The following is a 13,788-nucleotide window of genomic DNA, read 5'->3' as shown; positions in this document are numbered from 1 at the left end:
ATATATCAATCTCGACAATAGTCTTCATGGGATCTATCAAATTTACCTTCTTTGTAGAAACTCTCCCATCCAAGGGACTTTATTAGTGAGCAACCAAACACAATTCAAATGGAACTCGATGACAAATTCTCACTCCCTCATGAGTCTGGGACATCCAACATGGATGTAAGAAATATTAAAGGAAATACAGAGCTCACCAATTCAACTACTATCGATGACCAAAGTCAAATGCACGAGTGTAGAAGGGGTATTCAAAATTTAAATCAATGAACTAGAGTAACTAGTTCTCCATTTGAATTAGTTCAAACAGAGAACAAAGAGCCACAATTAAGAAAGTCTACTAGAGAAAGGAGAATACCAGCCAAATATTCTGATTATGAATTATTGTATGCTGAAGAAGCAGAGCCTTCAATTCTAGTTTCAGAATTTTCAGAACTATCTACATTCAAAGTAGCTCTCAAAGATGTCAATAGTGATAAATGGCAAACAACAATGCGTGAAGAAATGGATTCTTTACTCAAGAATCGAACCTGGGATTCGATCTCTCTTCCACCTAATCAAAGACCACTTAGGAACAAGTGGATATATCGTGTGAAAGAAGAAGCGGAAGGCAATAAATGCTTCAAAGCCAAATTGGTGGTTAAGGGATTTGATCAAGAAAAAGGGATAGATTTCAATGAAATCTTCTCACTGGTTGTCAAGATGACAACTATCCGAACTGTTTTGGGATTAGCAGCAGCGTGGGATCTTGAGTTAGAACAACTTGATGTGAAAACCGCATTCCTAAATGGTGACGTAGAAGAAGAACTTTACATGGAGCAGCCTCAAGGGTTCGTAAAGAAGGGATATGAACATCTTTATTGCAGATTGAATCGAAGCTTGTATGGCCTTAAACAAGCCCCAAGATAGTTGTATGTAAAATTTGATCGCTTCATGGCTGAGCATAATTTCACAAGATGTGAATCAGACCCATGTGTCTACTTCAAGAAACTTCTGAGTGGTGAGTTTGTCATCCTTCTTCTTTATGTCGATGACATGTTAGTAGCTGGCACAAACAAAAGAATAGTTAATGAGTTGAAGCAAAAATTAGCAAGCAAATTTGCAATGAAAGACTTAGGGGCAGCTAAAAAGATTCTTGGCATGACAATCACAAGGGATAGGAAAAAGAGGGAAATCACTTTGTTTCAAAAATAATACATTGACAAAGTTGTTGAAAGATTTGGCATGGTTGGTGCAAAAGCAACTCCTATTCCTCTTGCTAGTCATTTTGATTAAGTTTTGAATTATGTCCTAAAACACAAGAAGAAAAAGAATTTATGGAGAAAATTTCCTACAAATCAGTCATTGGTAGCATTATATATGCTATGGTTTCTACTTGCCCCGACATTGCTCATGCGGTGGGAGTTGTGAGCAGGTTCATAAGCAATCTCAGAAAAGCTCATTGGGAAGCCGTCAAATGGATACTAAGGTATCTAAAAGGTACTTCAGATTATGTTTTATGTTTTGGTGGAAACAAATTTCAACTACAAGGTTACACTGCCAGAGACTTGGACAAACGAAGGTCTACCACAGGTTACACCTTCACATTTGCTAGAGATGTGATCAGTTGGGCTTCACGGTTGCAACATTGCATTGCTCTTTCTTCAACTAAAGCTGAATACTTAGCTCTTTCCGAAGGTGCAAGGGAAATGGTTTGGCTTCAGCAGTTACTTGGTGACTTGAAAGTTCATCAAAATGAATATAATCTTTTTTGTGACAGCCGTAGTGCAATCTTCATGGCACATAATCAGTCATCACAACGTCGCTCCAAGCATGTTGATGCACATGCTCACTTTGTTCATCATGCAGTCAAAGAGGGCAAGCTGAATGTTGTCAAGATTGACACCAAGATCAATCCAAATGATATATTCACAAAGGTTGTTGCCAAAGAGAAGTTCGAATGTACTAGAACTTCTCTTGGGCTTGTGAAGAAAAGATAGATCATTCTTTGAGCAGGGTATTGGGTGATCAGTTGCAGCATTGGTTGTCCTTCAGGTGGGAGTTTGTTGATATTGTGAAGGCCAACAGTCACGTCATTCTTCCCTCCAATAAGCGAGTCTCTTGGTTTCCAAAGACTCTTCATTTGTAATATTATTGGAGCCCTTTTTATATGCTGCTCCTGCTCATTTTGTAACAATCTTTTTATATATTAATTTAATACTCTTCTGTCTAGATGTAGCCACTATTGTGGTGAACCAGAATAAATCTGGTGTTGTGTATTTCTTCTTATTGCGTCTATTAAATTTCTTTGTTTTAAATCCTTTCACTATTACCCTTGAGCTGAAAATACATGGCAACTGCAAAAAGCAGGCTTAACCATATATTTCTCAATGCTATTAAAGTCATCTTGCAATGAATAAACTATTAAATTTAATGGCTGCCTTACTGTATATAAGCTGAAAACAAAATATTAAGTCGCAGATAAAATTTTCTCCTTGTGTTGCGTATCAAAGGGTTCACAGACACCGTGCGTAGTGGACAATGCTAGTACTTTTTAACGCGTGAAAACAAAAATTAAAGTTGACTTGATTGTATCCAAGTTCTCATTTGTGGAATCGGTATTTCTATCTTGGACATTTTTATTTGTTGAATCGATTGTGGAGAAGATATTTTTCAATTAGATGATATTTAGTTCATAGTCTATCTTGCATTGGTCTGGCACCGTCTAAAAAGCAAAGTAAAACGCATATTTTACCAAGGGGTATACTAGTTTTTCATTTACATTGCATTATATACTTTACAATCTTCCAAACCTTTGCATTTTTAAAAGATCTATAATTTTAATACTGGAAGATTTGATTGTTATTTTGGATCAAGTGCACTATCAAGACCAATTTAATTTGTTGTGCTTAGATTGTAATCTTTGGGACGAAGTATTTTCCCCCCACCTATTTCACAGCCCTAATACTGCTGACGTATACGTTTCAGACAACAATAGATTATTTTACCTTCGTAGAAATAGATTGAACTCACTAGGTCAGCTTAAATGCTTATACAATGCCATAAGAAACAGAGAAAATTGTAGGCAGTTGTTCTACGTAGGGTTTCTGTCGTTGTTTGCTGCTGTGGCAATTTTATTCTCGTTAAACATGATATTTTTTAATTTTAAAAAGTTACTAAAGTTTAAGTCTAAGTGCTTTTTTTATGCAGGGTAGATGTTCTCCAATCATGATAATAACTATTGTTATAGATTTTGTACATATATATAATTATTATTTTTAGATCTATTCTCTAGAGTAACCTAAGATTACTGTACAAACATGCAAATATGACAAGTTAGAAACTTAATTTGAAGAAAGTTGTGACAATGAAAATATACAACATTTTGGTGGTAATTGATGTAGAAGTGACAAATTACATAGGAAAGCAGCGTGCTTATATGTTCATTTTGTATGCATTCTTATTAGCTCAAATTTTCTATTCTTTCATATGTAAATTTGTTTTCTTATTAAAAATTTTATTTATTTATATGCAAATTAGTTTTCTTAACTTAATGATTGGAATGGTTAGAAGCAAGCATCAGCAAAGGTAAGTGTATTTGAAACTTGTAAGCATGTGGACATTTGTTTTATTTTTGTTTATTCATTGCTCTACTCAAAACTAAATCCATTCTCTCTAGGATAAACTTGTGGGTACCAAGATTATGAGACAAAGCAAGAATAATCATCTATACTTGAGTAGTGATACATATTCAATTGAAAATAGAAAATAAAGCACTACAAATAGCCATACACAGAGTTAAGTAATCTCGAAATGATAACTTTTTCTTCTGTGCCTATTAATAATCATTATTCATCAATAACATACATGGGATCTTTATTTTCATAGAAGATTTATGAAGTTTTCCATATTAGAAAAATTATTGATTCTAGGTTTCATAGAACATTATGACTAAAAAAGAAACTACCAATTCTAATGCAAGCTTCATTTTACAAGTGCTTGTAGGTTGTATTATTAGTAACTTAATATTATATTTCATAAACCTTGCTTGTTGATGGTTTATATGCCTTTTTATTTCCTTGGCTTGTTCTTTTATTATTTTGATTCTTCATTGGTTGTGAGTTATCGATGTGAGCTTGGAATATATCTCTGCACTTTAAACATCTCATCTATTTGTTACAAACTTTAAACATACTTCTTTGACCTTGGGTATCTATTTCTTCAACTTCAATTTACTCTTTTCCAACATTTCCCTCATCGACTACTACACACATGATATAACAAATAAAATCAAGCAAGTTTGTAAGGGAAAAATTTCTCTAAAATTAAAAATTAAAGTTATAACGTTTGCGTGGATCTAGAACTAGAGAGAGAGAGAGAGAGAGAGAGAGAGAGAGAGAGAGAGAGAGAGAGAGAGAGAGATTGTACTTATGAGAGATACATGTGTACCTGTTGGAGCTTGGGATGAACCTTCACCAACCTTGGTAAGTTGTCTTGGTTGACTACATCCTAAATATTCATAATTTATAAAACCATAATTTAATTAACACTAATCTTAAATATTCTTAACTTAATAAACCCTAATCTTTACTTAATAGTAACCCTAATTTAATATTTACCATATTCCTAATTGAATAAACCCTAATGCTAACTATATAAAACTCTATCTAGAATAAGATTGTACACTAGAGATTAAAAAATGCACTTGAAAAAAGATTGTCATGTTCCTCTATTATTTTTCATGCATACTTTTTTTCTCTTTTTTCTTTATTTCCCATCACAAATTCTTTGTCAAAAATTCTATTTAGCAAATAAGCTGAAAATATTTCTTCATTCCCAATTCAAATGCAAATTATTTGATATGTTTTGATTCTAAAATGAAATTAATGAATAATTATATATATAGAAATTTTTAAAAATAAAAAAATGTCCACATAGGGCCAACCATAGTTTCAATCGAAACTAACTTTGTATTTTGGTAGTTTCAATTGAAACTACCTTGGCTTGGTAGTTTCTATCAAAACTACCATGTGCCTAATTAACTCAATGTTAATTGGGCCTTTTAGTTTTGATAGAAACTAACTTAAAAATTTTCTATCGAAACTATGTTAAAAAGTTTTGATAGAAAGTTAGTTTCTATCAAAACTAGCAAAATAGAAATGTTTTGCATAGGATAGAAGGTTTTCAATTGTTTTCATGGCTTCCAGGCTCAATTACTATGTCCAAAGGGAACATTGAAGACATGTCATTCTGAATAAAACAAGTACTCAAAATGATCTTTCTAATGACTATGGTTTTGATACATTTTGAATATTTTTTAGGTATACATTTTTTATGTTAATTGAATATAGGTTTGTTATAAAAAATAAACCCCTATATTGGACGCTCATGGAAAAGTAATAACTAAAAGAATTAAAAATTTGAAAAATAAATATAGTCTCCATATTTGAGTCCTCTTTCAATCAAAAAATGAAATTTTTCAATTGGGTAAATATATAATAAGTTGTAACATGTGTCAAAAGCCATGTATGTCCAAATTAGTGTTAGGTCAAATTTAAACTCCAATAAAATATGAAATACCAAGGATAAAGACATCAGAACACCTACATGATTTTGTTATGAATGTATATATAATTCAATCAAATCAATTCAAATAAATATATATATATATATATATATATATATATATATATATATATATATATATATATATATATATATATATATATAGAAAATCCTAAAAGACTCTAATTTACTTCATCTTCAAATTCTTAACCATTAAATGGAAATTTGCATTCAAAAGAAAAAAATTTCTTGAAAATTCATAATTCAGTGTCAGTTTAGGTAGAAAAGTATAACCCATTATTGTGGGTCCACCCTTAAATCCTTTATTTAAATTTGAAGTTGTCCTATGTCTTTATTCTTTATTACTTGATTACTTAGCAAGTCCACCTTCTTCCTAAGTCATAAATATTCTACAAAAATGGCACCACTCTTCGCCAAGATCATTGTTAGCATGACGTAACAAAATATAGAAAATGATGATGATGATGATGATTTAAAGTCTAGTTATGAACCATATTATGCATACCATAGAATATGAAAAAATGGAACTAAATCAAAGATGGTAAAAACTTAACGCTAATTATATTATTAAACTATGTTTGACATAGTAAAACTACTCTAGAAGTTGAAGGTGAGGGTATCTTCCTTGTTAGCTCCTAGATTGGCTAGTTCATCTACTATTTCATTACCTTCCTAATATATCTGTTGTATATGAATTTTATCAAAAGTATCTAATAGGTATAAAGCCTCTTCTAGTTTTGAGGTGAGTTTCTAGTTGGGTGTATATCTACTCTTTATAGCATTTAGGATAATTTGTGAATCCCCCTCTATGATAATTTTTTTGAACCCAAAGTTCAAACTAAGTCTTAGTCTTTTTAAGAGGGCCTTCATTTCTGCCATGTTGTTGTATAATTCCCTAAACATTTTTCCCTTTTAATCTACCAAGATGATGCATCCTATACTTGCCCTTCCAAGATTTCCTCTTGATCCTCCATCAAAGTTCAATTTTGGCATTTTTGTAGGTGGTGTTCCCATCTAAATTTCCTCTAGCTAGCTTGCTTGCTTTGATGTATAGCATTGGGGATTGATAAGTTTACACAAAAAAATCCACATGTCTACATCCCAACCTAAGAAGACTCCTTCCTCTTTGATTGAATTTCTTAGGTCATTGTTCATAACTTTCATTATGCATGCTTCTATTTTGTTGAGAAGGGAAGGTATTTTAATTCTAGGTTTAAAAAGATTATCCTATTCCTCTCTTTCAAAATTTCCCAAAGTAAGATGGACGGTAAAATTTTCCGAAGATTGTTATATATCTTAGAGTATTCATTTTTGGGCCAGCACTTTAAGTGATCCCATAGTATTTTTGAAGAAGTGGAGAGACAATTGAGTTTCTAACAAAGTCAATGCCAACATGATTTTGTATAGGAACATCAATATAGTAGGTTTTCAATGGTCTATGAGTCATTTTTACAAAGGGGACATCTTGACAGGCCTTCAAACCTCATTTTTGTAAACCTGCATGTTGTAAGGATCTAGATTTAGGTAGATAAACTCGATCCCAACCCAAATTTGAGGGTATCTCTATCTGTTCCCATCTTTGAGAGTTTTTTTGTTTTCATAGACCTTTTTTGCACTAAATTTCCCATTCTATGATGCAACCAAAATTAATCTATCCTTTCTCTCTTTATGATTTCTTTTTCCTTGTCTTATGAATTCATTATATGCTAATTTTTCTTTTTTAGTTTGATTAGGATCTTCTAGAGGTTTCCATTCCCAACTCGTTACTTGGTTGGTTTCTACTTTGTGTTTCTAGTTACTAACTAGTTTCTCCATTTTGTGGTAAGAGTATCTTTGATTCTTGCAGGGAGGTTGTAGCTATTTGGGGAAGGCAATCCATCCCACGAGTCTTCCTAGAAAAGAGACTCCTCACTATTTCCTATATCCCACGTTAGTTTTTTTTCTTATAAGGGATCAACATTGCATCATGAAATTCCAAATTTTAGAAACCTTTGGTGGGTTTTTGCATTAGAATAATGATATTGGGTCTTCATTGTTTAGGCATTTTTGGTATAATATTTTAGCCCATTTGTTTTCATACTCATGATACATTCTCCAGATTAATTTTTCCCCTAATGCTTCTTTTTTCCAACTTAGATTTCTTATTATTAAACCTCCTTTGTCTTTGGGTCTACGTATTTTGTCCCATTTAATTAATGCTTATTTTTTCTTCACTTTGATCCCACTCCAAAATTAATTCTTAAGTTTACAGTTGATTTTCCTTTTTTCTTCCTTGGAAAGTGGTAGGCAAGACATCTCGTAGGTAGGGATTGTAGTTAACATTGATTTGATTTTTGTCCCTCTTCCTAATTTTTTTATCCATTTCCCTTTCCAATTTTCCATTTTTTGGTCAATCTTATCTATTATAGAACTCTAGGATTTTTTTTCTCTCATATTTTTTTTCAGCTGAATTCCTAGATATTTACATGGGAATGTGCCTTTTTTATATCCCATGATGTTGTAATTTTTTCTTTCCATTATGGCTTGATATTGAGAAAAAATATTTATGATTTTTCTGTGTTGACTATTCGTCCTAAGGCTTTTGTATATGTTTTAATAATCTATTTGTAATTCTAGGCTTCTACTATTGTGCTTTATCCTGGAAGGATAGTATTATCCACAAATTGTTGATGGTTAATGTTAGGGATTCCTTCTATTATTGTGACACACTTTATTATACCACTAGCTTGAGAATTTGTAATTGGTCTTCTGAATACCTCAGCCATTATGATAAAGAGGAATGGGGATATGGGATCCCCTTCTCTTATTCCTCTTGAAATGTTAAAAAGTCCTTCTAGAGTACCATTAATTAGGATTTTTATTTTAGGAGTTTCTATACAATTATATATTAAGTTGATCCATTGTCAGGAGAAACCAAAAGCCTCCAATATTTTATAGAGGAAATATCAGTCTACCTTATTGTAATCTTATGTATGTCTGGCTTCATTGGCATGCAAGCTTTTTTGTTGAACTATGTTGAATGGATCATTTCTTGTATTGTAATGATGTTGTCTAATATCGATCTCCTTAGTACAAATCATGTTTGTTCTTCTAAGCTTAGTTTTGGAAGGATTTTTTTGAGTCTATTAGCCAGAGCCTTTGATATTAATATATTATATATTGTACTACAGAGAGATATTAGTATAAAATTGCTTGGTTCTTTGTGCTTATATTTTTTGGGGATTAATGCTATAAAAGTGTTGTCAATTTCTAAAAGTAAAGATTGTAGCTTTCTAGTTACTTCAATAGCTTCCCAGTGGTCCTTTCCTAAGATCTCCTAGCTTTTTGGAAAGAAGAAGGCCATGAATCCATCTGGTCCTAGGGACTTGTCAAATTTGAAACTAAATGCCACTAATTTGATTTCTTCCATCATGAAGGATTTTTTTAATATTTTATTATCTTCTTTAGTTGTTACTTGAGGAATAGATCTTTTCATGGTGTTTTGAGTGATTAAGTTTGAACTATCCTAATTGTTAAGTATGTTTGTATAATAGTTTACAAATACTTCAGATTTTTTTTTGGATCCTCTATTATCTCTCCTATGTTATTTTTAATTTTAGTTATTTTATTAATATTTCTATAGTTAATAGTACTATTGTGGAAAAATTTAGCGTTACAGTCTCCTTCTAAAAGCCAAGTTTCCTTAGATTGTTCTTCCAAAAGATTTCCTCCTTTGCTAATATATTTTGTTGTTTTGTTAGCAGTTCCTTTTCTTTGTTATATTTTTCTTCATCCATACCATTTTTTATTACCTCTTCATTAAGTTTCTTTAATTCTTCTTTAAAAATATTGTTGAAGTAATTTTTATTCCATCTTAGGATGTTTTCTTTTAAGTATTTAAGTTTAGATACAAAATGAAACATTTTGGATCACTCAAAATCACACTTTGTCCACTATTGCTTGATGTTACCCATAAATTTATCATCAAGAAACCACATTTTCTCACATTTGAAAGGATTCCTTATGGGTTTGACTTGTTCTTGTATATCTAATCAAACTGTAAAGTGATTTGATCCTGCATTTAGTAGAATTTTTGAATGTATTGCATAATTGAATTTACTTAGATCCCCTTTGAAGATGAATCTATCTAAATTTTATTAAATGTGGCATGAGCCTAGTTTTTTGTTATTCCATACGTATAAACCATTGGATAGCAAGATATCAATCAAGTTTTCTACGAAGAACAACTCTCTGAACTCTATCATAGTTTGTGTTATTGTCTAAGTTCCTCCTAGTTTTTCATCTAGATTGAAAAGTGCAATGAAGTCCCCCCTATGTAGTAATTGGTTGTTTTTTTTGTTTCCATAAATATTTTTATCTCCTTCCAAACATTCCTCTTATCTATTGTTGGTATTAGCCCATATATGTTAATAAGTATGAATTGAATATTATTTCTATAGCTCTAAATTTTCCCTCCCATCCAATTGTTTGATAATTTTATTGTGTTATAATTGATTTTCCTTGGGTCTCATAATATACCAATGCCTCTTGAGGCTCCTATTGATCCTATTAAATCTATTTCCCAAACTCCAAGTCTCTTAATTTTTCCCCTTCTTCGTTATTTAACTTAGTTTCTTGGGTTATTAATGCTTCTTATCCAACTAATGTTAAACTAAACTTTATAAAGTGCCTCTTGTTAGGGGTGTTTATTCCCCTAACATTCGATGTGGTTATCCTCATTGTTTAGTGGGAAGGATCTTCCCCTTCCCAACTTTTAGTATTTCTTCAATCTTCCTTTGGTTTCCTTAACTGCCTAACTAATCTAAGCTCGTCAAGCAATATCCTACTTCTTCTTTTTTATTGTTTTCCACATCTCGGGATTGGGATGCCTACCATGTATTTTCTTCAATACCTAATTTGTCTAGATTTTCACTTGCATTTTTTAGACTTACTATAATTTCTTCATCAGGGATCTCTTCCTCATCCTCCCTTAATTCATCTATAATCTAGTTACTTAAATTTATAGCCTCATTTTTCTATTCCTTTTGGAGATTTCCTTTGCTCATGATTTCTTTTTGTGGACCAAATGTCTATTTCCTATTTTTGTGTGTCCTATACCCTATATTCTTCCCATTTTTTAATAGAATTCCTCCTATTATGTTGATTACTACCAATTTCCACATCTATGCCATTGTTTTCTTTGTTTGCTTCATTCCATTTACTCATTACTACTTCTATCTCTATAGGTATATGTATGTTCCTGAGATTTATTACTTGTTCCCTTTCTTCAATTTATATTGGTGTAAGAGGGGTGATAAAGGGATCTTTTTGATTTGATGGGGTTTTCTAGAACTTATAGCTTTTTATTTTTTTCTCTCTTTTCCTAATTTTTATATTTTCCCATATTTTTGAGGATGTTAGAGGTATTTCACTTCCTCATTATTTATAGTTGTTTTTTTGTCCTTTCTAAGTCTTGTCTCTATTGACCACTAGCTCACTACAACACTTGGGGTTAAATTGTGATGGTAATTTGAAACAGTGGTGTAATTTATAGTGATTTTCATGTTTTTTCTTTGCAATTCTCCCCAACATCATCGCAATACCAACATTTGAGTCACAATTTCAATGCTCCTGGGAGTATAAATAAAATAAAATAAAATAAAACATGACATAAATCATTTTCCATTTGGTTTGATTATGCAGAGTTGCACGCGAAAGAGATGGAGAGCTCTGAATGAGGGTGGAGAGCTATGAACATTTTCATGCCCTTGTGATTGGTGCATTTGGTTGTTGTGCCCTCATGATCTCTTCATTTCATTTTCATGCCCTTGCTATGTGATTTCATTATCGTTATATGCCCTTGCTTTGTGATTTTATTTATGTGTCATGTCCTTGCTCTGCGATTTCATTTTCATGACATGTCCTTGTGATCTATGTGCCCTTTCTTTATGATTTCATTTCCATGTCATGCCCTTATGATCTACACACCCTTGCTCTACAATTTTCTTCAATGGAAAGAAGAGGTATGTGTATGTAAATATTTTTTACTTTTCCTTGCAAACATGTATGTCTTTATATTTCCTTCTAAACATGTATCTGTTGACATAGTCAGAGAGATCTCTTTTAAGGTGCTTATTACATGTTATCTCACACTAGAAAAAATGATCTAGTTGCATACATATTCTAGAATCCAAATAATAAAACAATAAAACTCACTCAACCCATGATGACTTACCTGAAGATCCTGCAAAAAAATAATGCAAACCACAAAAAATAGACAGAGTTTGCAAGAAATTTTACAAAAAGATATCATAGTAGATATTTTTAGAAAGAGACAAGCCATAACCAATTTAAATTGGTCTAGTTATTAATTAGCTGGGTTGATTACAAATTCCTATAGAACTATCATCAGATTAGGTACAATAAAATGAACAACCAGCTTTACCAAAAAAGATCCAATTGCATACATATTCTAGAATTCAAAAAATAAAACAATAAATCTCACTCAACCCATACTAAGTGACTTACCTCAAGATCCTACACAAAAATAATGTAGACCCTAAAAAATGGGTAGAGTTCACAAGAAATTTTACAAAAACATATCATAGCAGATATTTTTAGAAAGAAACAAGCCATAACCTAGTTAAATTGGTCTAGATACTAATTAGTTGAGTTGATTACAAATTCCTATAGAACTCTCATCAAATCAGGTACAATAAAATGAACAATCAGCTTTACCAAAAATGATCCTAGTGCATACATATTCTAGAATCCAAATAATAAAATAATAAAACTTACTCAACCTGTGCTAAGTGACTTACCTCAAGATCTTGCACAAATATAATGCTGACCACGAAAAATGGGCAAAGTTCGCAAGAAATTTTACAAAAACATATCATAGTAGATATTTTAAGAAAGAGACAAGCCATAAACTAGTTAAATTGGTCTAGTTTCTGATTCGTTGGGTTGATTACAAATTCCTATAGAACTCTCATCAAATTAGGTACAATAAAATGAACAATAAAGGGCATAATTCAGATCATGTGTATTATATATTTTTAACACATAATCTAATTTTTGGTAGGTTATATTCTAATTCGAGTTGGAAAATAATTATTTCTAATTTGATACTATCAATTCAAAGAATTAATACTATTATTGATAGAGAAAACTTCATATTAGATTAGGAGTCTTATCTTCATGACTTGTTCCTATAGAAACTCTTGATTTTCATCGGATACCTCTCCTTACATCAGCAAATCTTTCTATATACAATATTATTTTCTAAGATAAAGGATTTTGATAGTAATATTATTAATTTTCTATTTATAGCATATTCACTATATATGGTTGAGACCACATGGCTTTGGTTTCGAAGATTTAAGCATTATATTTCCTTCATTTAGAAGAAATAACATAATCGTGTGCATTATAGTTAGGGGTAATTATTTTTAGTGATCCAGTATGTTTGAGACTAGTAATCCAAACATAACTATCTCCCTAGAAATGATTGCCCTTGGATATTTCCCATTATATCTCAATGTATTCTCTCTCACCGAGAGTCAGTTTTTCTATGTTTCTAGCTTATCTTTTGGTATAGATTCTAGGTTTAGTCTCTTTCATGGACCTAATTTCTTTTAGAGTTAGATGATAGTTTTCTATTATTATTTTAATCATATAGAATCCATTCTTTAAGTTTTATCCTTTCTTCATCATGGACCATATTAAGCAAATGATAAAAAGATCAATATTCATAATAGATCAATTTGGATAGTACATGGAGATTTTTGCATCCTAGACTAGAAACATTCCCCTTTTTTTGGTCTATCAAGAGGGTGAAAATCCTCTGTATAGACTAGAAAGGGTTAATGCTTCTAGTCCTTCAATATACTTCTCTCATAGAGATTATTTATCTTTATGCCCTACATTAGATATGAAGGTATTGTGTGTATTAAGATTCTTGGATAACCATCCATATTTCTAGGAAATGATTTTACTTTATTCAAAAGTTAGTTTGGACTATCTTATATACTTTAAACAAATTAATCCTTATTCATTTTCAGCCTTTCAATTCTTTGGGTTTTGTTTCACATTTTTTTTCCATTTTAGACAAGATATATTTATATAACATACAATTGATATATCAGTATAATATAGGATCAATTTAAATCTTAATATAGGATCCTATAGAAACTCTTGATTTTCATTGGATGCCTCTCCTTACATCTATAGATTTTTCTATAT

Source organism: Cupressus sempervirens, chromosome 3 (genome assembly GCF_028749045.1).
Source record: "Cupressus sempervirens isolate cs-2001-9-10 chromosome 3, ASM2874904v1, whole genome shotgun sequence".
Taxonomy (NCBI): Eukaryota; Viridiplantae; Streptophyta; class Pinopsida; order Cupressales; family Cupressaceae; genus Cupressus; species Cupressus sempervirens.
Note: the sequence above shows the minus strand (reverse complement) of the source record.